Source organism: Mirounga angustirostris, unplaced genomic scaffold (genome assembly GCF_029215605.1).
Source record: "Mirounga angustirostris isolate CCGP_5_RB_7025 unplaced genomic scaffold, mMirAng1.0.hap1 SCAF_10, whole genome shotgun sequence".
NCBI classification, from domain to species: domain Eukaryota; kingdom Metazoa; phylum Chordata; class Mammalia; order Carnivora; family Phocidae; genus Mirounga; species Mirounga angustirostris.
Window position 1 is genome coordinate 134,279,825 of NW_026991718.1, and position 24,561 is coordinate 134,304,385.

The 24,561-nt window shown below is 53.6% G+C and overlaps 1 long non-coding RNA gene across 3 annotated transcripts in view; it reads right to left on the reverse strand.

Moving 5' to 3' along the window:
- Positions 1-624: 624 nt before the first annotated feature.
- LOC123850655 (uncharacterized) overlaps positions 625-24,561 on the reverse strand; it is a 42,334-nt gene continuing 18,397 nt past the window's right edge. Inside the window, exon 4 of one of the 3 annotated variants that reach the window (XR_010405942.1) lies at positions 625-3,115. This is a non-coding gene — a long non-coding RNA (uncharacterized LOC123850655). Of the gene's footprint in view, positions 3,116-8,118; positions 9,298-23,718; positions 24,034-24,561 lie in introns of those variants that run through there. The other 2 variants (XR_006792390.3, XR_010405941.1) reach the window with 2 other exon arrangements.

Genomic DNA, 24,561 nt, shown 5'->3' on the forward strand with positions numbered 1-24,561 from the left:
GGCGGCAAATGTGGGTGGGAGTCTCGCAGAAAACAATCCCGGGTCTTACCTGAGTGCGGGGGCAGGGCAGCAGGACTCTGAGGAGGGGCCTCCTCCGAAGCCCTGGCCTCCAGGCCACCCAGCCGGCCACCCTGGTGTGGTTTCTTTTTTTTTTTTTTTTTAAGATTTTATTTATTTATTTGAGACAGAGAGAATGAGAGACAGCATGAGAGGGAGGAGGGTCAGAGGGAGAAGCAGACTCCCTGCCGAGCAGGGAGCCCGATGCGGGACTCGATCCCGGGACTCCAGGATCATGACCTGAGCCGAAGGCAGTCGCTTAACCGACTGAGCCACCCAGGCGCCCCCGTGCGTGTGGTTTCTGTTTCGGGGACTCTCCTGCTGACCAGGCCCTCTTCTGAGGCCAGAGGAGGGGACTCGGGAAGGGGGTGGTGCTCAACCTGACAGGAAAGTGCTAGATCAGTGGAAAGACTGGACCCCTTCTTGGCCCTGCCCCCCTCTCAGCCAGTCCCTCCCGGTAGGAGTCAGGAGGCTCCGACCCAGATCCCACCTTGCTCCCCACTTCGGAGTAAAGGAGGGAGCCTGCTTCTGATGCAGGCAGAGACGGGCCCACACTGGCATCTCATCTCCCCCACCGAGAACTTTCGGGAACCAGAAACCTCAAGTTCAGAAAAGGACAAGAGTGGCCTCTTCTTCCGGCTGGCCCTCCCCCTTGCCACATTTCCATTAGCACCAAAATCATAGCCTCCAGAGCCCTGGCGACTCCCCAGCTTAGATAATTATTTTCTTCGTTTTTCCATTCACATTCGCCTGCAAACTTCATTAGACGCTGGTGTATAAAATGGTCATCTTTTGGTACATAGGGGCCAACTGAGTCCACAGTCCTGCAGGCGCCTGTCTCCCAGCCCTCCACCCCCTGCCCACTCTCTCCCGTGGGTACTGGGGCGAAGCCATCCTGACAAAGGGCCTGCAGAAGTTGGCCTCAAACCCCCACCCCGAAAATACTCGTCTGTTGCCTTAGACAGGCGTTGATCTGGGTTAAGGAGAGCCATCTTTGTTTTGTCTTTCCCAAGCAAAGGCACAAGGTGGGCCAGGAGGCTTAACGAGGCTTTCCAAGAGAGACCAGCCACCAGAAAGGTGTGCAAGGCCCACGCACAGGGTGATCACGCTGTCACCAACCCAAATGAGCAGGCACTCTGGGTATTTGAAGGCGAGCGGGAGAGCTAGGGACCCATGAAATCCTGCCTCCGTGTGGTGGTGACTACACATGGCCCCCAGCCCGCTCTGCTAGAATTCTCTTTGCCCCCATCAGGAGAAACCACCTTGCCCTTCTCCACTGGAGCCCCTCCCCGGTGTCTCTGAAATGTAATTTGGAGTTCACTTGCATTTAAGTACCCCGTAAAGCAATAACTCCTCCCCATCTGTTAACCAGTTTTTTGGACCCTGGATCTTCCGAGGGGAGTTTTGTCCCAGGCCCCATTTCCGGCGCTATCTGTCTGCAATCTATCTGAGACGGACAGCAGGCAAGAGTTGACCCAGCCAAACCCTGGGGTTCGTTAGGCCTCCCTTATCAGCTTAAGATTTGTGGCCCTTAAGGCATAATTGACACGAGAGAATGAACAGTATGTTCTACAATGGAATGGGAAGTGAAGGTCATCATCTCTGTACAGAGGTGGACGGACCCAGCAGAGGGGCTCAGGGTGCGTTGGGGAGGCTTCCGCCACCCACCCACTTAAGGAACACCTGCATTTGCTGCTCCACTGAGTAATTGAAAGCTCACCGCAAATGCCTCTTTCTTCTCTTCTCTTGATCACGTTGAGTTAAGAGTCCAAGAGGCCAGGTCACTGAAAGTAAGATCACTTTGCTGGGGAGAGGGATGACGTGGCACGGAGCTGCGTGCCCCGAATTTCAGGCCGGCACGCTTCCGTATCTGTGGTTTTTGTGCATCTGCTGGCCTCGCTGCGCTGTTATTTACTTAACACTGTTTTGCTCTTGCATTATTTACATAAATTACTTGAAAGTGAACGTTTACACTACCACAGCGAATGGAAAAATCTGTATCACTTGACACAAATCGGAAATACACATAAAAACAAGTCCATGCTTATCCCCATACGCAGTGATGGCAACCCTCGCCGGGATCTAAGGGGACAAGAGTCCTGGCCTAAGGGGACTAAGGGGACAAGGGTCCTGGAATACGTTTTGGCCCACAACTAGAAGGTGTTGATGGCTGGGTTATAATGTGGAAGACACCAACGTATCACGGGATATTAGCAAAGCAAAAAATCCTTAGAGAACTAATGCGCAGTTTGGAAGAATTCTGAGGTCCAGGGAGGAACCTGGGTGTCCCGGAGGCAACACACTTACGTGCTTCCTAGGAATTCACCATCCCTTCCCTACGGTGTGTTTTTCATAACAAATTAGCACGGTGTATGGTTGGTTTGTGCTTCTTTTTGTGAAGGAAATTTAATTTTATATATCTATTTCTGAGCACTTATTTCTGGTTCGAAAACCAAAACATACAAAAGGGTATGCAGGGAGGCGTCCTGTGGCCTCTCTCTCTCTCTCTCTCTCTCTGGTCTCCCCGTCCCCCTCCTGGGAGCCAGCCAGCTTAGGGACACACTAGGTATATACAAGCCGATGCATACGTGTATATTTTTTCCTTTTCTTATAAACACAGATGGTAGCATACTATAAACATTGTTCCCCACCGTGCCTTCAACAATGTGATGACGCATCTCCTCTCACTATACAATGAGCCTCCGGGTTCTGTTTTTAGCGCTACATGGTAATTCCATCGCAAGGCAGGAATGGGGTTGACTTAACCAGCCCTCTATGGCAAGCATCTATGTTGTTGCCAGCCTGTTGCTGTTTCCAACCACCTGGCAATGAATAAACCTGGGTATTCATCATCCCCGGCCTGGGCAGGGCATCGGAAGGATAAGTTCCTGGCAGTGCAATTACCATGAGTCTTAGAATGTTGTTCGCACGTGTTTGTGATGTTCCTGTCCCGTGGGATGGAGGGCTGGGCCGACGAGGTCAACATCAGGGGACAGGAGCTCCAGAGAGCTGCTTTTTATTTCCTCCAATTTAAGAACAGGCCTCTCCCAGTCTCGATCTTTGGGAAAAAAAAAACAAAAAAACAAAAAACAAAAAAAAATGGATAATTCAGTTGAGCTGCACACCCCCTGACTGGGTTCTCCATGAATTATGGATTTTTAAAAAGACAGGAAGGGAGGTGAGGTATTGAATTTCCAAACTGGTTTTATCTTACTTAATTTAAAATTCATCTTCTGCTTCTGATTTCGGCGCTGGTGTGCAAAGTGGCCTCAGTAGGCCCTCCCAGGGCCTTCTCACGATTAGTAGGTGGGTTTACGCGCTCCCGAGAGACACGGGCTCCTTCTGTGCTTTCTGCTGGGGGGGCGGGGGGGCTCGAGCACAGCCTGCCTGCATGGTATTATTTGTAGGGAAGGGGGCGCCCCAGCCTCAGGCCTCCCCACGGCCTCGTGGGAGTGGGACTTGTCCCAAAGACTCAGGCACCCCTGGACCTCCAGGGATCCTGCCTTCGTGAGGGGCTGTCCTGGACCAGGTAGGCACAAAGGGAAGACTTCTGAAGACAGAAAACGTGGGCAGTGCCTCGGAAATGCAGCCAATCAACGTCCTGATTCAGGGGCCTGAACCATCTCTGGGAGGGCCTCCCGTTGGAGCTCGGAGCATGGCCACGCAGTGATTCTGTGCAGGCCCCGATCTTGGCCCTCCCGCATTGGACCGTTTGGCCTCCACTGGAGACATTTGGGGTTGTCATGACTTGGGGGAGAAGGGGAGCTATTAGCATGGAGGTCAGAGAGGCTGCTGAACGCCCTACGACGTCCAGGATGCCTCCCCACAACGAAGAACTACCCCACCCCGATTGTTGATAGTGCCTTGGTTGAGAAAGCCAGGCTTAGCCCGGCCGTGAGACACCATCAGAATGGTCTGGGGACTAAATGCTGTCTCTGAAGGATGGAAGCACCCGGTCCACTCACCTGAGGGCAGGAGGCTTGCTGGACCCCCCCCTCTGTTTCCCAGTCTCTGGCACTTAGAAGACCCTCACTGAGTCCCCCCTCTTCTAAATGTCTATGCTGCAAAAAATGTACACATCGGCTCAGAGGGGAAATATATGAGGGAAGCAATATCTCCATATTCTCAACAATTTTTCTCCTCTGAGCTCGGAGAGCTTTCCCAGGACAATGTTACTTTATATTCCTATAATATAATGCAAGAAGGGATTGCTCTTCTCACTTTCCAGATAGACATATTTCCCAGAGAGCTGTTCCTGACAGCTAGTTAGTGGGAGAACTGGATCAGAATCGATAAGTCCTGAATGCCTTTTTTTTTTTTTTTTTTTTACAAAACGAAAACAGCTCTTTTTTTCTGATTATAAAAATGATACATGCACATTGTTCCTTAAAAAATTGAAACAGTACAGAAAAACATAAGGAAGAAAAATAAAAAATTACCCAAATCCTTTCAGCAAGAGATAAACAAATGGAGACGTTTTGGTGCCTATCCTTCAGGCCCTTGCTCTCCCGTATGTTACCCACAGCACCCTCTTGTCCACTTCGGGGTTTCTCCACCTGCCCCTGACCTTCTGGGCTGGATTACTCTCTGCTGTGAGGCCGTCCTGGGCACTGTACGGTGCTCAGCAGCACCCCTGGCCTCTACCCACTAGATGCTCAGAACATCTCCCCATCCCTGAACTGCGAGAACCAAATGTCCCCAGACGTTGCCAAATGTCCCCCCGGGGTGGGGGCGGGTGGTGGTAAAACTGACCCTAGTTGAGAACCCTGGAGATAAATGGAATCATGTACCTCCTGCTCTGTATATATCCAGTGTTTGGAAAGAGAGGAAAAAAGACTAAGGGTTATGACTTTTGTGTCCCTTGGTATTTAGCATCAGAGTGGCGGGGGGTCGGGGACCAGCTGTGATATTTACGAGGTCAGAGCTGCAGGTAGATTACTTGACAGTCACTGAGCCTCACTTGCTCGGCTTCTCCAGAAACAGGGACATGGCGCTCGTGCCGGGAATGACCCCACGGGCCCATCCGAAGTTTTTGCTTGGGTGGTCTCACTGGGGACCTAGCTCTGTGCCTCCTGTGGCAGGGACCCCAGGACGGGAAGGAGGCTGGCCCCTTCCCAGGGAGGAGAGGCAGGCTGCAGGGTGATTTATTCCAGGCACCGAGGCGAGAGGAGCGGCAAGGGGGCTGGTGCAGGGCGTCGTGAGGTTCTGTTTGTGGGCTTTGTTTTTTAATTCAATTCTTTTGAAAAACAGATAAGCACACGTCTACTTCAATCTAGTGTGCTAGGTTTTTTCTTTTCGTGTAAACTTTGGTTTCTTTTGAGCTTTAGATATTAAAGAAAAAAAAGACAAATGTATGAGATCAGTTGGAGGTTTAAGCAAATTGGTTTATTCCACTGCCGAGCGAATTGGGGTGGATGAGTCACAGTCCTCGGGTTGTCGGATTTTTACAAAGTAGCGTATGGTTTCAATGCTGGTGCAAAGCCTCTGGGTCCTTGCTCTCCCCGCCCCCATTCACGCCCTCCCCCCACCTCTACATGCACTCCCCTCGTCCTCGAATTGCAGAGTCCAGGGCTGGCCCATTTGGGGCCACGTCTGCACGTGGCAGGGACCCTCCCTTTACCCATCCCAGTGGGACTGGTGGAGCCTCTGATCGCTTCCTAAAATGATCCCCACTCCTTAAAACGTCAGTGAGTACCTTGGCCTCAGGATAACAAGCGCAATTCTTTCCAGGGCCCACGAACCCTGCTTGGACCCCCGTTTCCCCCCAGATCACCTAGCCTTCCTTGGGTCCCTCCTGCTCCCGTGGTTCCCTGCCACAGGGCCTTTGTACATGCAGTCCTGCCCCTTTGCCTGGTAATGCCTTCCCGTCAATTGATCTCGGTCCCACCGCGCATCTTCTGGGAACCGACCAGCCCCTCTGTTGTACATAGTCGTTGGTGGTAGTTTGACATGTGTTTCTGTGGTTATCCAATTAATCCCATTGGGCCATAAGCACCCTGGCGGTGGAGGCCCTAATTTTTTTCACTATTGAATCGCCAGTGTTTTACAGAACGCTGAGCACAGTCGATGAATATCTGAAGGAAGGAAGGCAAGAGGAACGGAAGGCTGGAGGGGAGACCCCCGATCTTTAAAAGTGTGGTTTGTTTGTTTGTTTTAACCTTCAACATCCCAATCATCCACATTCAAGTGGTACATGAATATCAGCGCTCCCTGCCTGCCCCCTCCTCCTCTCCTGCGGGCCCAGGTGAGCATCTCCCATTAGTGGGTTGGGGAGACACATCCATTAAGCCACCTGCGACGGCGGTCCACTACCAGCCAGCACGTGGGAGGAGGAATGACTCAGTGCCTCCCCAGCATGAGTGACCAAATGGCCCGCTCCAGCCTTCCCGAGGAGCCATCCTCCGCCCGTAATGGAGAAATTATGTGAGGCGTAATTTATAGTAAAAATCAAATGAACATTAATTCTGGTGAGTCACCCATGCAGAAAGGGCACCCGGCGGCTGTGGACGTGGGCTGTGGTTGAGGACAGCTAAATGCTTATTCAAAGAGAGAGGAGGGCACATTGCACACTGTGGTTCCTGAAGTTTGGGGTGGCAGGTGGGCGCTGCTGTCCGAGCCCTTCTGGGCGGCCGCAGCCCCACGTCCACCGCATCTTGGGCTCCCGAGCTGGGAGAGCACATGGCCAACAGCCAGTTAAGCTCCCTTATTTTATAAAGGGGGACTCCAAGACTGGGGGGAGATGCCAACTTACCGCACGTCCTGCCCCAAGTGGCCCCTTCCCCAGCTGTGCCCATTCTGCGTCTTCCGGGGCCCCCTCTGCACAGGGCTGGGGTGCCCAGCCTCCTGAGCTGCCTGCAGCTGGTACTCCTCTCTCCTCCCTCTGCCAGCTCCCCCAGCCCCGCTGAGGGGCTCGCATCTACTGAGGGGTGACTCCAACAGCCTCCCTACCCCCCACGTCTCCAGGCTTCTCCAAGGAACTTCTCCAAACGCAAACGGATTGTCACTTGTCGGAAATGCTTCAGTGGCTCATCCCTGCGCTCTCGGTAAAATCCAAGCTGGGGGTGGAGGCTGGGGGAGTCCTGAGGGTCAAGGCCTTCCCATGCATCCCCCCCACCCCCTCATGGGCACACACTTCCCTGCTGCCTAGCCACCCGGCTACTACCTCCTTCTCATTCCATGTACATGCCACCTCCTCCGGGAGTCTCCTGGCCAAGCCCCTGTTATGCACATGGTCATAGGCTCTAAGCTCTACAAGGACAGGACCGTGTCCATCTTGTCCTGCTCTGTGTCCCCGGGGCCCACAACAGGGCCTGGCATGCAGTACAAGTGTGCAGGGAGGGATGGGTGGTGGCTGGCCCCCAGGAACAGGTGATGGCAGTGGGGGCACGTCTGCTTCCCTTCCCGCTCCCCACCCCCTGCTGCTCCAGCCTCGGTCAGGCGGCAGGCACCCCCCCCCCCCCACACTGCCGCTGAGCCCTGGCCTGGACCGCAGACATCACAGCTCGTTGTGAAGGAACAGGCCACAGATGGCTCCTGTTCACAGGCAGGTGCCAATGCCCAGGACACGGGCACATTTTCTTTCTGAGAAGATGGCACTGGTCCCAGTTCACCTCAGACAACGAGAACATTCTGCCTCTTGAGAGAGTGAAGAATGTCATCAGGGCAGTATGGGGAGATACTTTTGGGCAGACAGGGGCCTCCCCTGGATCTCCTTCTGCCAGGAGTGTGCTCTGGGTTTTCTCCAAGTTGTCCAAGCCGCCATCAGCAGCCGGGAAGGCCAGGCCCCACAGGGACTCGGGGCCATGGGGACAGCACCTGCCAGGCCCGAACGGGCCATGGAGGCTCTGGACCAGCGGTTCCAGCCCAAGGAAGCATGGGCCTTTCCCAAGAGGTCCAGGCTGCACACGCTGGGAGCTCAAGCCCTTCCAGGGCACCCCAGCCACCCTCCTGTGCCCTACCTCAGACCCAGCACCACCCCTTAGACCTGTCCCCTGGCTGTCGGGTCCCAGCCAGAGCCCCAGGTGCCTCCTGGACCCCAACTCTCCCCCCTCGCCATGTACCCAGCCCAACTCCCTCCAGTCCTCACTGTGCAATGCTGGGGGTCGTGGCACAGAAAAAAGATCAGGATGGGGGTGAGGGGGCGGCCAGAACCCCACGTGGGTGTGGGGCAGGGTGCCATTTCACTTGTTTTCGTTCTCTCTGTAGCGCTGATCGGCATCCAGGAAGGCCTGGTGCCGTGGTAGCTATTTCTCACGAGACTGGGACACACATGCCTATATTTTAAGTAAACTTTTTATTTTATTTTATTTTTTATCTTTTTTTAAAGATTTTATTTATTTGAGAGAGAGAGACTAAGAGAGAGCACATGAGAGGGGGGAGGGTCAGAGGGAGAAGCAGACTCCCTGCCGAGCGGGGAGCCCGATGCGGGACTCGATCCCGGGACTCCAGGATCATGACCTGAGCCGAAGGCAGTCCCTTAACCGACTGAGCCACCCAGGCGCCCATAAACTTATTTTAAAATAGGTTTAGAGTTAGGAGAGAGTACAGTTTCCGAGTGCCTAGCACCCAGTGTCTACGTTGTTACGTTGCTGAGGTACTTTGCCACAACGCATGAACCAATACTGATCCATTATTAACTGAACGCCATGCTTGGCTTTCACCAAATACCTCTTTTCTGTTCCAGGATCCCATCCAGGTCACATTACATTGAGTTGTCAGGTCTCCTCTTGGCTGTGAGTGTCTCAGATTTCTCTTGTTTTTGAGGACCTTGACCATTTTGAGGAGGGCTGGTAGATCCTTGGTAGAATGTCCCCGATGTTTGGTTCATACTTGGATCAGGGTGATGGGTTCAGGAGGGAGCTCACAGACGTGAAGGTCTTCTCATCACGGCCTGTCTGGGTCCGCGCTCTCCCCGGACTCTCACTGGTGACGTGAACCTCGGCCCTGGCTGGTGTGCGGCGTTCCCTTCTGCCCAGATTCCACACTGCGCTCTGGAAGCAAGTCCCTGAGCGGCGCCCAGACTGAAGGGATGGGTAGTTACGGCCCTACTTCTTAAGTGGCTTTTACATGAATTTGTGAGGAGTGAGTTGGACAGTCAGGGAGTCGGGGCCAGGGTCCCCAGCAAGGAAATCTGGAGTCAGGACAGCTAAGATCAAACTGCCATCCTGTTCCACAGCTTAGACAGGACCGCGCTGACATTCTGCTTTGCAGCCCTTGCAGAAAAGACTTCTGCAAAACGTCCTAAAATAAGACAATGAACCACAAAAGCATTTGTCAATATCATGGGCAAGGGGCAGTTAGGACCTAAGCCCCCGGTTGTCAGCAAAAAAAAAAAAAAGACCATCAGCACGTGGACATGAACCTAATACTTAAGAGAGATACGTGACCAAAGCCCCGATCGGCACAACTCAGCACACCCTGATTGTTTAACATAGTTCCGCAAAAGAGCTCATAAAAACCCCTAAACTTAGAAACCCCGGGGACAACCCATTCCGGCCCCCCTCCCTTTCCGGGAGCTTTATGCTCTTGCTCAATCAACTTTGCTCTGCTGCCCACCACTCTTGGTGTGGTCTACCTCTTCATTCTTCGAAGCGGTGTGACCGAGAACCATGGGTGCTAAGGGGACACAAAATCCTGTAACAAATTCTTTGGAATTCTCCATGCAAGACATCTGTCTCTTGTACGCATTTCTCTATTTGTTCAGTTATTCACAATGGTGTAGACTCGGGGGTCAGAATCCAGTGCTCGCTTGTTAGATGGTTCCACTCTTGGTGGCTCCTGTGTCCCCTGCCATGGCCCCCATTTTGGTTTTGGAACACTTCCTTATCTTCAGCCACAATGCTGTGTTCTGGCTCATCTGCGGTCCTCACCTCGGCCCAGGAACAAACTCTTTTAACGAGAAGCCTGGTTCCTTCTGTTGGCTAATGGCATCGGGGGCCAAAGCCTGAGGGTGGGGCATGCTTGCTGCTGCTGACAGGGCCTCCCAGGGCCGAGCGGAGCTCAGAGATCCGTCTGTGCACTGTGCCCACGATGCACTGATCTAGAGCTATTTCTGCAACGTCGATCAGCCTCCAGGTTAACATCGGGACCCGTGGAAGGGCACAGACTTTCTTTACATCTCAGCTACCCTGGGGCAGTAGGATCGAGTCCAGGGCAGGTGATGTGTGAAATCTTTTTTTGTCCTTTTTTATTTCTTCCTATGAGGTCAAGGTAAACTTTGTGTAAGCTAACCATCGTCTTCCAGTGGGGCGTGGGTTCCCCCCCGGAGGACGCAGGGCGATATCTGCAGACATGTTTGGTTGTTACAACGGCAGAGGAGTGGTTACCGGCCTCTGGCGGGTAGAGGCCAGGGACGCTGCCGGGCGCCCCACAGTCCAGCCCCAAGTAGCAACGGTGCCAACAGTGGAGAAGCCCGGGGCCTGGACACAGAGGGGAGGGAGCACGGGGGCCCGTTTCCCTCTGCGGGCTGTCTTCCCGCTCCCCCCACCCGAGGGGGAGCACGAGTGCGCAGAAGTCACTTCTGACCTGCCACACGGTTCGGAGTCCTCCTTTACAGCTTTCCTCTCCCGCTGGAAGGAAAGGCCTCTCGGAAGGGATTCCTGCCTCTCTTGCGTGCCCGTGGCTGAATGGGGGGTGAGGAGGAGGAGGCCAGAGTAGGCAGAAGCCACAAGAAGGTAGGTCGGCCTTGGCAAGGACGGTCACGTTGTTCTCCCGAGAGACAGGAGGAAAGGCTATGGGCCAGAGAAGTGGGAGGCGGTCGGCATTACGACCGTGCTGGGGGTGGGGCGCACTCAGAAGGGGAGAGGGCTAGGGGTGCCTGGCCACAGAATTGGACCAGGAGGCCCATTATCTCCCACTGGCTGGGAGAACTTCTGCGCTGTCCGTCCGTCCGTCCACCCAGCCAGCAATTCCGGGGCCTCACGGCCTGCTCTGTGGGGAGTGTGAGAGAGACAGCCCCTGCCGTGTGGGGTTCAGTCCGCTGGGGAAGCCAGGCGTTCAGCCAGTACGTTCCGTGTGATGGTAAGTGCCGTGAAGGCAAGCCCCCGCCATAATCAGGGAGAGGCCGGGGGGCACCCGGCTCGGCCTCGGGGGAGGCACGGGGGCGTCCTGAGAAGCCCCGTGAGCAGCCGCTGGGAGCTCGAGGGAAACAGAGCGAAGGCAAGGGAGCCGCGGCCCCAAGCCAGCCTCGGGACATGGGCGCGGGGCGAGCAGGGAGGGCTCTGCGGAGAATGAACAGAGAGAAAGACATTCACTCTACTCAAGCTCACACATTTATTAGGCACCGACTGCACACCACAGGGGAAGCCCAAGCTGGAGAACATAATCCTCAGGGCAGCTCTGGCCCTCCTCCCAGGAGCCCAGACACTAGAAGAGGTGGCAGCAAACGTCCCCAGCCCAGGGACCGAGGTGACGGGGGCCGCGGCGCCAGTGACAGCTGGGTGGCAGGGGGCTCCCTGCAGGTGGGAAGCCAAGGTGAGAGTGAGGAAGACCCCCAGGAGAGGAAGAGCAGGCCCAGGGGCAGGGCTTCAGGTAGCTCTGGGCCAAACAGCGTCTGGGGCATTTGGGAGCAATGCAGGTGGTCGAGGCCAAGCCCAGAGGGTGGGTTGCACTCCAGGTGGCCACTGGAGGCCTGGGGCAGAAGAACAGTATGGTCAGTGGCCGCTGGCTCCCACGTCGGGGGCTCGCCGGTGGAGTGGGGGCCTCTGTGGGGGGCTGGCGGACGACACAGCCTTTCCCTTGTCAGGTTCCCTGTGTCCCGCCTCCTGACGGCACAGCCCGAGGGTACAGCGCTCCTCAGAGCCCTTCAGGAAAGCCTCCACCCAACCCTCTGAATCGAGCACAACAGGATTGGGGGGGGCCCTCCGGAAGAGCCCTTCATCGTCACCCCCACACAAGGCTGTGCCTCACGCACCCCCCCCACCCTCCCTGATCTCACAATGTGGCCCAGGGTCTCCTGTCACCCCTCCCAGCCCAGCCCCACATGGGGACCTAGGGTGGCCGCAGGTGGACGGAGACATCACACGACACCGATGGCCTCTCTCTGCACCCCAAGGGCTTAGGCCACCAGAAATCATGCACCTCCCGTGGTGGAGCCCGTTCAAACACGCACACTGAGACCTGCCTTCCGACCCCCGTCTCCCTTCCCGGTTCAAAGGCAGCGCTGTTTACTTTGAAGAAACGGCCTTTGAGCGTGGGTTTGCTGGGGCCTTGGCGGCAGGCTCTGAGCGCCATGGAAAAGAACTTCATCACAGCTCTGTCACGGCCTCACGCGCTGACAGCCGGCCTCAACAGTTCATCTTCTGAAGGCTTCTCCCTGAAGGTTCTGTCGCTACCTTGATTTGAGTGGCGGGTGCGTGCTCACGATGTTGTTCTGAGCGGGGCCCCAGGAGAAGAGCCTACGAACAATCGCCTAACTCGAGTGTTGCAACGATGGAGAACCCCTGCCTTGTTCTGAACCAAAGCTGCAAATCAAAAAGGAGCTGTCAGCTCTCTCCTAAGCAAAGCAGGAGGCTGGTCCTTCACGGTGGGGGAGAACCATCGGGGCGCCACCCGCCTTGCGCCCCCGTGTCCTCCTCCAGGGCTGACCGCCTTGGTGCGGGTCTGCACATCTAACTTTGGAGACTCTAGGTGGATGGCACTGGCGGATGAGGAGTGTCCGCAGAAGCCTGGACATTCTGCCTGGAACATTCGCTGTGGCGTAGAGAAGAGAGTGAGAAAATGATGAAGGCAACCAGGGCCGGGGCCCAGCGTCCAGCCTTCTCCTCAGGGGGCAGAAGGCCACAAACCTCACAGCCCGGCGCCCCAGACAAGCAGGGACTGGGGAGACAAACCCGTGGCCGCCTCCGCCGAGGTCACCGCATTCCACATTTATTATGCAGCAGTACAAAGTGTTTGCTCGGTGGATGTTCCGTTATTAATTTTTTTTTTAACAACAGATGGTCTGGAGTTTCCCGCTTTCACCTGATGTGGCTTGGCAGTAAACTGGTACAGTAAATCCTCCCATTTCAGGTGGCGATGGGCAGTGGGGTTACCACTGTGAATTAATCAGGCCACCTTACAGAAGCCCGGTGGTGAACCCAAAGTAAGCTCCGACAAGGTGTTTGTAAGGGGCCACCGTGCTGGGCCTGCAGTCCAAGCTAAAACTGACTCATCTCCCAACTGACATTTGCAAAGAACGCAGCAAAGAAGCCTTTAAGAACAACGGAGTTCCGGCAGAAGGTGAAGAGGAGTCTTTTCCTCCTAAGACCTTGTTTGCACAAATCTATGTTTTTAGCAAACCTCTTCTCCAGGGAACAAGGGTAAGGTCCCCCTGCAAAGGGGCTGAAGCATGAAGAGTCCAATCAGGGAGATGCCATCAACGAGGCTCCACGGGGCCACACATGGAGGTGCCACCAGGGACGCCGCTGCTGGAGGCCCCGAGGACGCCTGAGAGCAGACCCGCCTGGGACAGAAAGAAAGAGGAAAAGGGGAGGGGCTGACAGGATACCCAAAGGCAGACAAGTGCGCACACACCACAACAACCCAAGGTCATGTTCGGGTGGCTCTTGTACTTGATCTCTTTCTCCCAACGGCCAGAAGAACCATCAGTGCAACTTGCATTTGGGGGCAATCTTTAGACTGTTGTCTGTTGTTGATTTCAGAGAGAAGGAGTGATGGTTTTGGAAATGTGGCCCCTTTTCTGATGAGACAGAATGGGCTGTTAATGAAACCTGCTGGGAGTCACAATCTCCAAGGCCTTCTTGTGCCCACAGCCGACTTCAGAGCCTCGGCCAGCCAAGAGCAGAGCGCACGGAGACAAGCTCACAGAAACCTTCTCTGAATCTCTCTGGTTGGGAAAGGAGGAAGGAGACAGAACTATGGCGGTCCTGTTGATCGTGCAGAGCAGGGACAGAGGCTAGGGAACACGGGAAGAAACGAGGTGGCTGAATTCGTGGTCTCGCTCACCACTGAATGACTGCGCCGATGGAAACCCATCATCTCTGTACCCAACTGTCATCCCAGACAAGGAAACCCATGCAGATGCCATCACCTACCTAGGGCCACACACACGGCCAGGTCCAGAGCAGGTCCAAGAGGTGCCCAGGCCAAGGGGACCAGAGGAACCCCCACCCCAGGGACTCTCCTGAGAAAGGGGCATGGAGAGCACCAGCGACATCATTACTGCAGCTGCGCCATCTAGTGGTGAGGGACTGGGGTACTTCGTGCCCCGGTCCGAGCCCCCAAGAGCACCGAGAGAGAGGAAGACGAAGGGCAGGGCTCCAGGCGAACCTGCGGGTGTCCAGAAGGCCTTTTCACGGTGTCCCCACAATGAGCAATGGCCACCCACACACCCCCACCTAGTTGACCGCTTTCATCAGGGGTGTGAGGAGTGACTTCAGGCACTGACCTCTCAAGCCTCAGTGTCCTCACCTATCGGAAAGTTAAAATGGGAAGACTCAGGACACCGCATCTGCAGGTCCTACTGCTCCTTCCAGTAGTGCAGGTAAGAGGAAAGGCCCTGCTGGAAATCGTGTAAACGCTTACACACGGGTGTCTGCCCTCAGTCTGCCCTCTCTTGGCTGGTCTTCCCAACAGTCACATTCCACCCCGGTCAGCTCTCCAAGGCCACGCCACCCTGAGGCCATGTCTGCTCCAGGCTGGAAGGAACCAGCTCTGACCATAGGCTGACGAATATTCCGAAGTACCAGACACCCTCCTCTCTGCTGTCAAGAAAGAGGTCTCCGAGGGAAAGCCTCCCCCAAGACTTGGACCACCTCAGGAAGCAGACCCGCTCAGCAGACCTGAGCAAATCAGAGTGACCTCTGACCTCTAGCACATCCACAGGCAAGTGCTGCGAGCCTCCCAAATGCATCTCAAACATAGTCATCCTCACCACTGACGCATCCAGCCGGTCTCCCAGCCGCTCCTCTTGCCTCTGGCAACCCCTCTTCCGCAGGGTAGCAGAGAGGTTAGCAGAGAGGGTGCTGGAGATCGTGGGTTCAGACCATGGCTGAGACCCCTCAGTGCTTCCATGGCCCTAGTCCAGCCCCACTCCCCTCCCTCTCACTCCTGCAGCCAGGAAGGTGGGCTCTGGAGTTCGAATCCAGACTCTACCACTGTCCAGCTGTACGGCCTTGCACAGGTTATTTGACCTGTGTGCCTCAGTTTCCCTGTAAAGTCGCTGTGAAGATGAAATGAATTAATGATTTCCCTAATGCCTAGGATATGGGAGGCACTGTGAGACATATCCAATAAAGGAGCAGACAAGTCAGGAAGAAGGGCCTCTCCGAGTTTGAGGCCGGTTGTGTGTAAACAGCCAACCCTACCGAGTGTTTCTCCCACAGAAGACTTAGTTCTTCAAAGGAGGAGGGGTCTCCCAAGCCCTCACACAGGTGGTCCTGAAGGCCCAGCTGCATCACTGCCACCAAGCATTCTTCCCAGGGGCCTGGAGAAGCAAGAGGCTCTGCACAGCAAGAGGGATCAAGCCGAGGGCTGCCTGCCCCCAGCCGAGGGCCCCAAGAGCCCCCTGAGCAACCCCCTCCCCCCCCCCCCCGCCGCCTTCCTTCCCCAGGCAGAGAAGCCGCATCCAGGACCCAGACCCGCCCTGGCCTCCCCGAGCCTCCCCGAGCTCCATCCTATGGCTGAGAGGCCCGGCGCACAGGGATGTTGGCATCACCACAGAAAGCGCCCTCACCCTGTTGTGTTTCTACTCAGGTTACCGAGGGGCCACAGGGAGGGAAACGGGCAGCCAGGCGGCCTCCGGGGGCCTGACAGAGGCCCTCGTGAAAGCTCGCTGCCCCCTTCCTTCACCTCCCCCTTCCCAGGCCAGGCCACTCAGTGCTCTTCCCCGAGCCCAGGTCTCCCAAGACCAATGTCATGGAAAGTCAAGGAGGCCCCAGCCAGCAGTTCGGTGGCTAATTCTGACAGCCCTCGCCCCTTCTGAGATAATAATAGGTCCACTTCACTGCACAGAGAGCAAGTGCAAATGCCTACAGAGGCCAGGCCCTGCTCAGAGATGAGTGACGGGGCCAGATGGCAGCGGGCGCGGTGGTGGTCTGCAGCTCGCCGACAGGGGGCAGTCACCCCTCGGTGACGACTGCCTGTGGACAGGCCCCGGACAGCTAGAGGCTTCGGAGCGTGGGCCTGGAGACGTCAACTCTCCAAGACTTTTGGTAATATCTCCTAATATCGAAACACTGGGGGCTATCATAATTCAGACTTAAAAAAAACGATTCTGTGCGGTTGAAACACAACCTGTTTCTGGGTGGGATGAGCCTGGAGGGCAGTTTCCAGCTCTGCTCCATAACGGTGGTTTTCCACAGATTAGTTTTTGCTAGTCGTAACAGCGGCCACCGTTTTCGGGACTTGTTTCTGAGCGTCTGGAGCGGGTTGTCTAGTTTAATCCTCCAGGAGCCCAGGTCCCCTTCCTTGTAAGTCAGGAAACCAATTCAGCAGATAAATGAGTCGCCGCAAGGGTGTGGGGCAGACAGTGGGGTGCTGAGGTTGGTGCTCAGGTCTGTTTGACACCAAAACGGGGGACCTGAACCACCAGGTTTATTCCGCCGCCCGTTCCTGTGAGCGAGGGGGCTCGACCCCGCTGACCTCTCCACTCCAGACTTGTCCTTGGCGTTTCCACACATTTCCATCTGCCCCTGCCCCCGCCCGCTGGCGCCTACCGCTTACTCAAATGACCCTCCTGCTACCTCTTCACTGAACTTCACATGCTGGGCTTCTTCCCAGGCACTAATCCTACCCAGCTCTCCTGACCATATCTAGCCAGGGTACTGCAGTGTCCTCCAAATCCCCCTGCCCCTCGAACCTGCTGCCAACTGAGCTTCCATTTGGCCTGTGACATTTAAAAATATCTGTCCAGCCTTGGCATATAGAACCCAATACTCCCAGCTGTTTAAATACCACTGCCTCATTCGGCCCGCACATGCCTCTGTTTCCGGCAAAAGCGTAAGCTGACCCAGAACACTGGGCCGCCCGAACCCTCTATTCCAATCACGCCAATCTTAATTTGGCTCCTTCGTCAAGTGTGCTGTCCACTTGAGCCCATTCTTGACCCTACAAGGAGAAGACAGGCGCAGGCCTGGGGGGCTTTGAGCGGCAGGGCAAGGTGTGGGCCATCTGCGTGCCCATGACACGGGAGCACATGCCTGGAGCATGGTGTGATGTCCACCGCAGCTGTCCCTCTCCTCTCCCTGGCTTCCGACCCCAGTGGGCCCCATGGCCCTGCTCTTAATATAGCGCAAAGAGGCCCAGCAGCTGGCCGTGGCAAAATCTTTCCCCACGGACAGTGACGACTGACATCACACTGATTTGGGCTCTGTACGTTCCAAACGTGCATTCTTTTAGAAGGAGCAGAGCTGAAATTTGCCTGGCCACTGAAAAGGTCTCTACGTTGTTTTGGGAGTTGGGAAAATCTCCAGCGAGCAATCTGGGGGCCTTTGAAAGGGGACCCAGAAGACGGGTGGTGGCTTTAGGAGACCCCTAGGGCTCACAGGGGTTAGAGTCTCCTCCCCTAGCGAGGGTGCCCCAGATCTGTGCAGTGACTAAGTGTCTCACGGGGAGGAGGAGGGGAGGGAGCATCAGTTACCGGACTTGCTCTCCTTGCGGGGAGGGGGTGGGCTTCGACACCCAAAAGAGCCCAGAAAGAGCAGCATGAAACAGTAGGATTTCTGGGACACGCCTTAAAAAAGACACTCGAAGAAGTAGGGGTAAAAGAGGGAGAAAGCACCGATGGGCTAGTACAGCTGTGCTGGGGGCCCGGGGTCGCGTCTCCGCCTCAGTACGCCGGGAAACTTCCACAACGTCAAGTTTAAACTTATGCATGTGAAAAAAGATTCAAAAAAATTCAACAAAACTTGAATTCAATATTCAAAAATACTTACAACATACATGTGGAAAAAAATCAACAAATTGCTGAGAACCTAGCGTGTGCTAGGAACCCTTCTTGATTTGCTCAAAATAAAGACGGGTGAGCAGAGCCCTGGCGTCTGGTCAGCAACGGCCTGGCCTGAAAACCACCTCCTTTGGCCACAGCACAACGGGTCCCCTCCCCAGATGCCCTGGATTTGTTTCAACTGTCCCATTCCACTGACCCATGGAGACGGCCTCAACACATACTTTTTAAATTTGGTATTTAAAAATACACAACGAGCCAACCCAAGCAAAATGCAGCGGCTAACTTCATATACTCGAATGCCTCTCCCCCTCGAATGCCTCTCCCCCCGTCCTCACCCACCTTCTCCGCCAGAGTAACAGAGTAACAAATCCCTAGTTTATCGTATGCTTTCGGGGGAATGTGTTCCTTCTATCATGTATGTATTGGCTTCGTTCTGCTGGCTTTTGACCTGAATGAAAAGCGTATCCCACCACACTTCTGAAGGCGTATTTTTAGGCACAGGCCCTTTTCTGGCATCCAATCAAGAACCAAGCGCATGATGGGAGAAAAGACCCACCTCCCCCCACCCAAATCCCCAGAAAAGCCCAGCGTGAGAGGAGAGGCCTCTGCTCAAAGCGGGGAGTGGGTGGGCCCCGCGAGCCGTGCCAGCAGGAAGTAGAAGGTGCCTGAGCTCACGCTCCTGTTGTTTGGGACAGAGCTCTGCTGAGGCCAAGGGCATGGGTTAAAGCCTCACTGATAAGCCTGTTTCTTGGCTGCGTCTGCAAACAAAAACATGTGAAGTGACGGCAAATGTCATGGTAAAGGCAGATCAAGACAACTACATCTGTCGATTTATTATTAGAAGGCAAATGTCATGGAAAGAAAATATGCCCCAAGTAATTTAGTCCTGTGCAAACTCACCAGGCTTCAGCTGGTTGGAACCAGAATCCTTCCCAGCACTCCTCAGCTAAGAGTTGCCTCACTAGATCCTGGGTTCAAAATCGAATTTGTCCCCCCTTGATGGTAAATATCTGTTGTAGTGGGAGACAAGAATATGCTCCACAGCACAGGAAGACCACCTGTCAGGACATCTTTTCTACGGTCCAGACGAGTACTCTCCTAGGGGGATGAACAGACTCGGCCCCCCGCCGTCTGTTGGGGAGAGGACAGTGCTGCACCCAACCAAGATGGTGCCCAAGACGATTCCAAGGGGCCAAGGGCCAACACTGTCCATTTTAAGAGCTATGCATGTATCTTCTTGTGTATTTAAAAAATTCTTAGCCAGAAGCCAGTGATAATGGTACAATTTTCCTTTAGAACTAAATTCAGTTACATAAATACAGCAAGTTGATTTAAAGAAAACCGTGAAGTGCCGCGATAGTGTGGGAATATGGCAAAAATCATCTAGCTAGTATGGAAATAATTGAAGTGTGAGCAAAAATCTCAATTCTTTCTTAAGGAACTGTAAAATATTTTCTAATTTCTATAGTGCTTTTGAGCTCAGAAAGTTTTGACTACATTCTCTGCCTAAAAACGGCCATTCCATCCACACCCCAGGCCAGCCGCCTCCAACCTTCTCTGTTCCAGGCCGTGTGCTGTGGGGCATTTCCGATGGCTCTGCTGGAAGGGGTGCACTGGGCCCCCAGCATGGTGTGCATGAGAGGGGGAAGGAGGAGCCCAGAGTCCCCTCCACTGATGCTGAGCAAAGCCCCCGGTGGTCATGCACCTCAGCTCTCCGGTCAGGAACCCCCAGGAAAGGCCTCAGAGAAAGTTCCTGTTCTCTTTCTCCCAAGTTTGCTCTCTTCCTAAAGTTTCCACAATGACTTCAGAAACACTGATCAGCACATTTCCCTTTCCAGACAGATAGCTCACCCAATTTAACAAGTGCTCCTAATGGCGGACCTTTCTTCAGACAGAAGTCTATTTTAAAACTAGTCAGAGATGGGAAGTTACTCTTTTAAACGTGCTAAAAATAATAGTAGTTAATCATATTATTTCACTAATTTTATTTATATACAACTACAATGTTATAATTATATTATTAATAATAGATTAATATTACTCTTAAGGAAAAGCTAGTACGCCCATACAACCCAGTTTGCAGGAAAGCCCTACTTTACCCCTGTCATCCCAGAAACCCCTCCAGTTAACGCGGCCTCTCACACTCAAAAACGTCCCAGCTGGATGACAAATTATACAGGAACCCTGGTTAGACACCGTGACCAACTCGTCTATGCCTGCGAGGAGCACAGGGGACAGAGTTCCCAATCTCAAAGGTTGGACAGCATTCTTTCAATTTAAACTGTCTAGATAGGGGATTAGGAGAGGAGGTCTACCATGGGGGTTCAGAATGATCAAAAGATCAGAGCACTGCTCATAGTTCTCGAGGGGCCACCAGCAAGAGAAGTCTGCCAATGCTGTGTCTCTAAAGGCTCAGTGCCCTTCAGAAGCACTTGAACAGCGCAGAGCCCGTACGCTGGCCTCTGGTCTAGTTTCTCTCAGCGCGGTCTCCCCCCACCCCCCTTTGTGGCAAGTCTCAGAAATGTATTTCACTAAAGTTTAACTTTTCTTCCTGACCAGTCAGAGCCAAGGTCATGCCCCTTAGGAAAACAGCACCAGGGCCTGGCTCCCAGCTCGCGGGGCTCTGGGCCCAACACTGGTGCCTCTGCTCTCTTGGCGAGAGCAACGAGGTGGTGTGAGAAGGTGGGGGACACACACACTGCCGTGGGGACTGGTAGGCTTGTACTGGAGGGCGACTGAGTCAAAGCACGTGTCTCCCTGTGACCTCACGTAAGACTGACCCCAGACAAACCGTTGTAAATGCATACACAGAAGTATGTGCCAGGACAGGGGACCAAGGAGAAAGAGCCAGAATGTACACCAACAGGGAAAGGACTATCGATAGTCTTCTATTGGAACCATAGATGATGGGGTGACGACTGAAAAGAATAAAGGAGATCTTAGGTGAACCAACATACAAGGGTCTCCAAGATAACACTGCCAAGTGAAAAGGCTGCAAAGTGACATAAACACTACTTCTGTTAAAAAAAAAAAAAAGACATTTTTTGGGGGGCGTGTGGGGGGTTCAGTTGTTTAAGCATCTGACTCTTGATCTCAGCTCAGGTCTTGATCTCAGGGCATGGATTCAAGCCCCTCACTGGGCTCCACCCTGGCCATGGAGCCAGGAAGGAAGGAAGGGAGGAAGGGAGGAAGGGAGGAAGGAAGAGGAAGGGAGACATTTTTCTATGGAAACGGGTCATTCTGTGTGAAGTTGGTAGCCTTGGGGGAATGTGAGAGGTGGGCTACGGAGACTATGGCTGGTGGAGGGCCATTAAAGCAGACTTTTTTTTTTACTGACTTTTTATGTAATATATCCAATTCATGTATGCCACATGCAATTAAACACTGCATTTTTTTAAATTAACATCTAGGAGAAGCTGCTGGGACATCACAGGTTTCACAGAGTAGGCATCTTGAAAAAGAGTCTTGAGAAAAATGGATTTGCCTTTCTTGTACCTAATCCCCATATTCTGGGGACCAGCTTTAAATAACGACTGGTGCTTTGGGCCTTGACTGGATTTTTGAATAACCAGTAGAAAAAGAGTGTCACCAAATGCTCTTAGCTTTAACCTTGCCCAAGTCCTTCCTGGCTGCCGTGTGGACCCTGCCAGGCCTGAGTATTAAGGGCATGGTATAGTTCTATTTCCAGCTTCCAAACCACTTTCAGCCAGCTCTTGATTTGCTCTTTCTTTAATAAGGAGCCGGCAGAATGTCAGTTCTAAAGTGATCAAGAGAAGAATGTGAAGCTGTGAGCTGTCCGTTTGGATGCTGACAAAAAATAGATCTGATATCAAGAGGGTTGACATCTGAGCCCTTGGTTCGCGTTCCCTCTCTCCATGAAGACAGTCCACTCGGTGTGGGGCGAAGGGACTGAAGTAGGACTGAAGCTTCCCCTCCCCGAGGGCTTCGGCCCCAAACCAGCAGACCTGCCCTCTCAGAGCCTCAGGCTCCTCACCTGAACCACGGAGGGACTATGACACCATTACCAGTCCCTTCCATCCACAATGACTTTGGCTGGAAACTCAGCTTGGTGGGCCTCTCCTGTATGGCCCTTTCAAGACTCTTCTGCTGCCACCAGAGCCCCTTCGTCAGGCTCTAGACCCCCTCCCACTGCCCATCTGCCTCATTCCTTCTCACGGGTCGTGCAGGCGCTTCTAACTCAGCGAGTCAGGGACAGAACTCACCCCACTCCACACGGCAGAAGTCAAGGTCTGCCAGCTGCCCCTGCACCCTCTCCACCCCCACCCCTTCTGCAGCTCAGCAAAAGCTACTGACTTCCCTCCCTCACACGGCCCATTCCCTGATTCCATGTTGCCGCCAAGCCCTGCTTCGTCGACGGCCCAGATGACTCTCAAGGTCACTCTCACTACTACCAGTTTTATGTATTTCTAGAACGACCTTCCTGAGACCCAACTACTCCCATCATCTCTGGCTTCCCTTCAAATTCTAGCCCCTAGCCCATGGCCAGAGAGATCTGTGCAGCAGACAGCTTGGTGGCAGCACCTGCCAGCCACCAGGACAACGGCTTCCCACTGTCCTGAGGGTGTTCAAGACACACGACTGTATTTTGTCCCGACAGAGGCCCTACCTGGCAGCCCTGGGCCAGCCCTCTGACTCACTTCGCTCCGTACCTCAGGTTCTGCTGACCTTCTGCCAGTTCCCTTAATACATTCAGTCCCTTCCAGCCGAGGGCCCGCGAACATGCTATTCCTGCACCGGGCCCTGCGCCACCCCCTGCCACCCACCACATGCCCATCCTTCAGTTCACAGCTCAAGTGTGCACATACCACTTTCTCAGGCAAGGGTTCCCTGACATGCCCAAATCGAGGGCAGCTTCCTCTGCTGTACACTCGGAAAAAAGGTTCTTTCCCAGCGCCCCTGGCTCAGGTTGTAACGAGACTCCTTAATATGATGATTTGTTATTTCCAGAGCCCCCACGGAATGCACTGAGTGGAGAGACAGAGTCTGATTTAGCTCACCAACGTATTCCTGGTGCCTAGCCCAGTGTGTGGCCATAGTGGGTGCTCAGTGCACTTCTGTGCATCAAACTATGGCTTCTAAGACCATCAGGAAGCCACTAAGAGAGAACTGGAAATGTATATAGACAAGACCCACCATCACCATCACCACCGTCATCACCATCATCACCACCATCACCATCATCACCATCATCACCATCACCGCCACCACCGCCATCACCACCACCACCGCCACCACCACCACCAACGCCATCGCCACCACCGCCACCATGATCACACCACCAATGCCATCACTACCACCACCACCGCCGCCATCACCACCACCACCATCATCACCACCATCATCACCATCACCATCACCACCATCACCACCACCATCACCACCACCATCACCATCATCATCACCATCATCATCACCACCATCACCATCATCACCATCATCATTACCACCATCACCATCATCATCACCATCAGCATCACCACCACCACCATCATCACCACCATCATCACCACCACCACCACCACCATCAGCACCACCACCACCATCATCACCACCATCATCATTACCACCACCATCACCACCACCATCACCATCATCATCACCACCATCATCACCATCACCATCATCACCACCATCACCACCACCATCATCATCACCACCACCACCATCACCATCATCACCACCGTCATCACCACCACCACCACCACCACCACCACCACCATCCCAACCTCCACCATCATCACCTACAGCTGCCGTCAGTCAAACTACTGGTTCAGAGTTTGCCTGTTCTAGACCCTTGCTAGGCACTTTCTATTTCTTTCCTCGTTTGATCCTCTCCATAACCCTGGAAGGCAGAGTTTTTTGGACCCTAGAAGGACCTTTTTTGCAACGGAGGAGACAGAAGTCCAGATAGGTAATGCCACTGGTCAGCTATGAAGCAGAGGGATGCAAGATGTACATCTAGGCCCATCTGGTTCCAACTCTGGCTTCTCAGTTCTCGCCCTTCTCAGCCTTTCCATTGAGTCCCTCATGAGATGCCATCTTGTTTCCTCTTGGAAGCCACCTAAATACTGTCAGAGAAAGGACATTAAGAGAAAATCTCTTAAAAAAAGAAACACAATGAAGATGCCCCATTCCATCCCCTGTTTAGTAAAGGAGTCAGGGCTCTTCTCTGCCTCGACTGCCAGAGAGCACGGTGAGGCACAAGGGAGGGTGAGGAGACTAGAAAAAGATGAGAGAAGACATAAAACATCAATCTAATGAAATGACACGACTAACCAGAAGAACACAAAAGATTAACCGGAAGAAAACTAAAGAATAAACCAAACTTATTTTTAAATAAAAAGAAGCCCAGAATTACCAAATATCACAAACTGTACTGTCCAAGAGGACATGAGGTGGAAGTTCCTGATTTAGAGATTTCAGACAATGCTAACATTTCAAAAGAAATGTGAGATGCCAACCTGGGGTTGCCAACTTATTTTTTTAATAGAAGTAAAATAATTTTTAAAAATGGAATAAAAACAAAAATTTTTAAAGCTCTAAAAAACTCTCTAAAATCTTAAAACAAAAAACTCAAATTACTATCTGTTGTGATT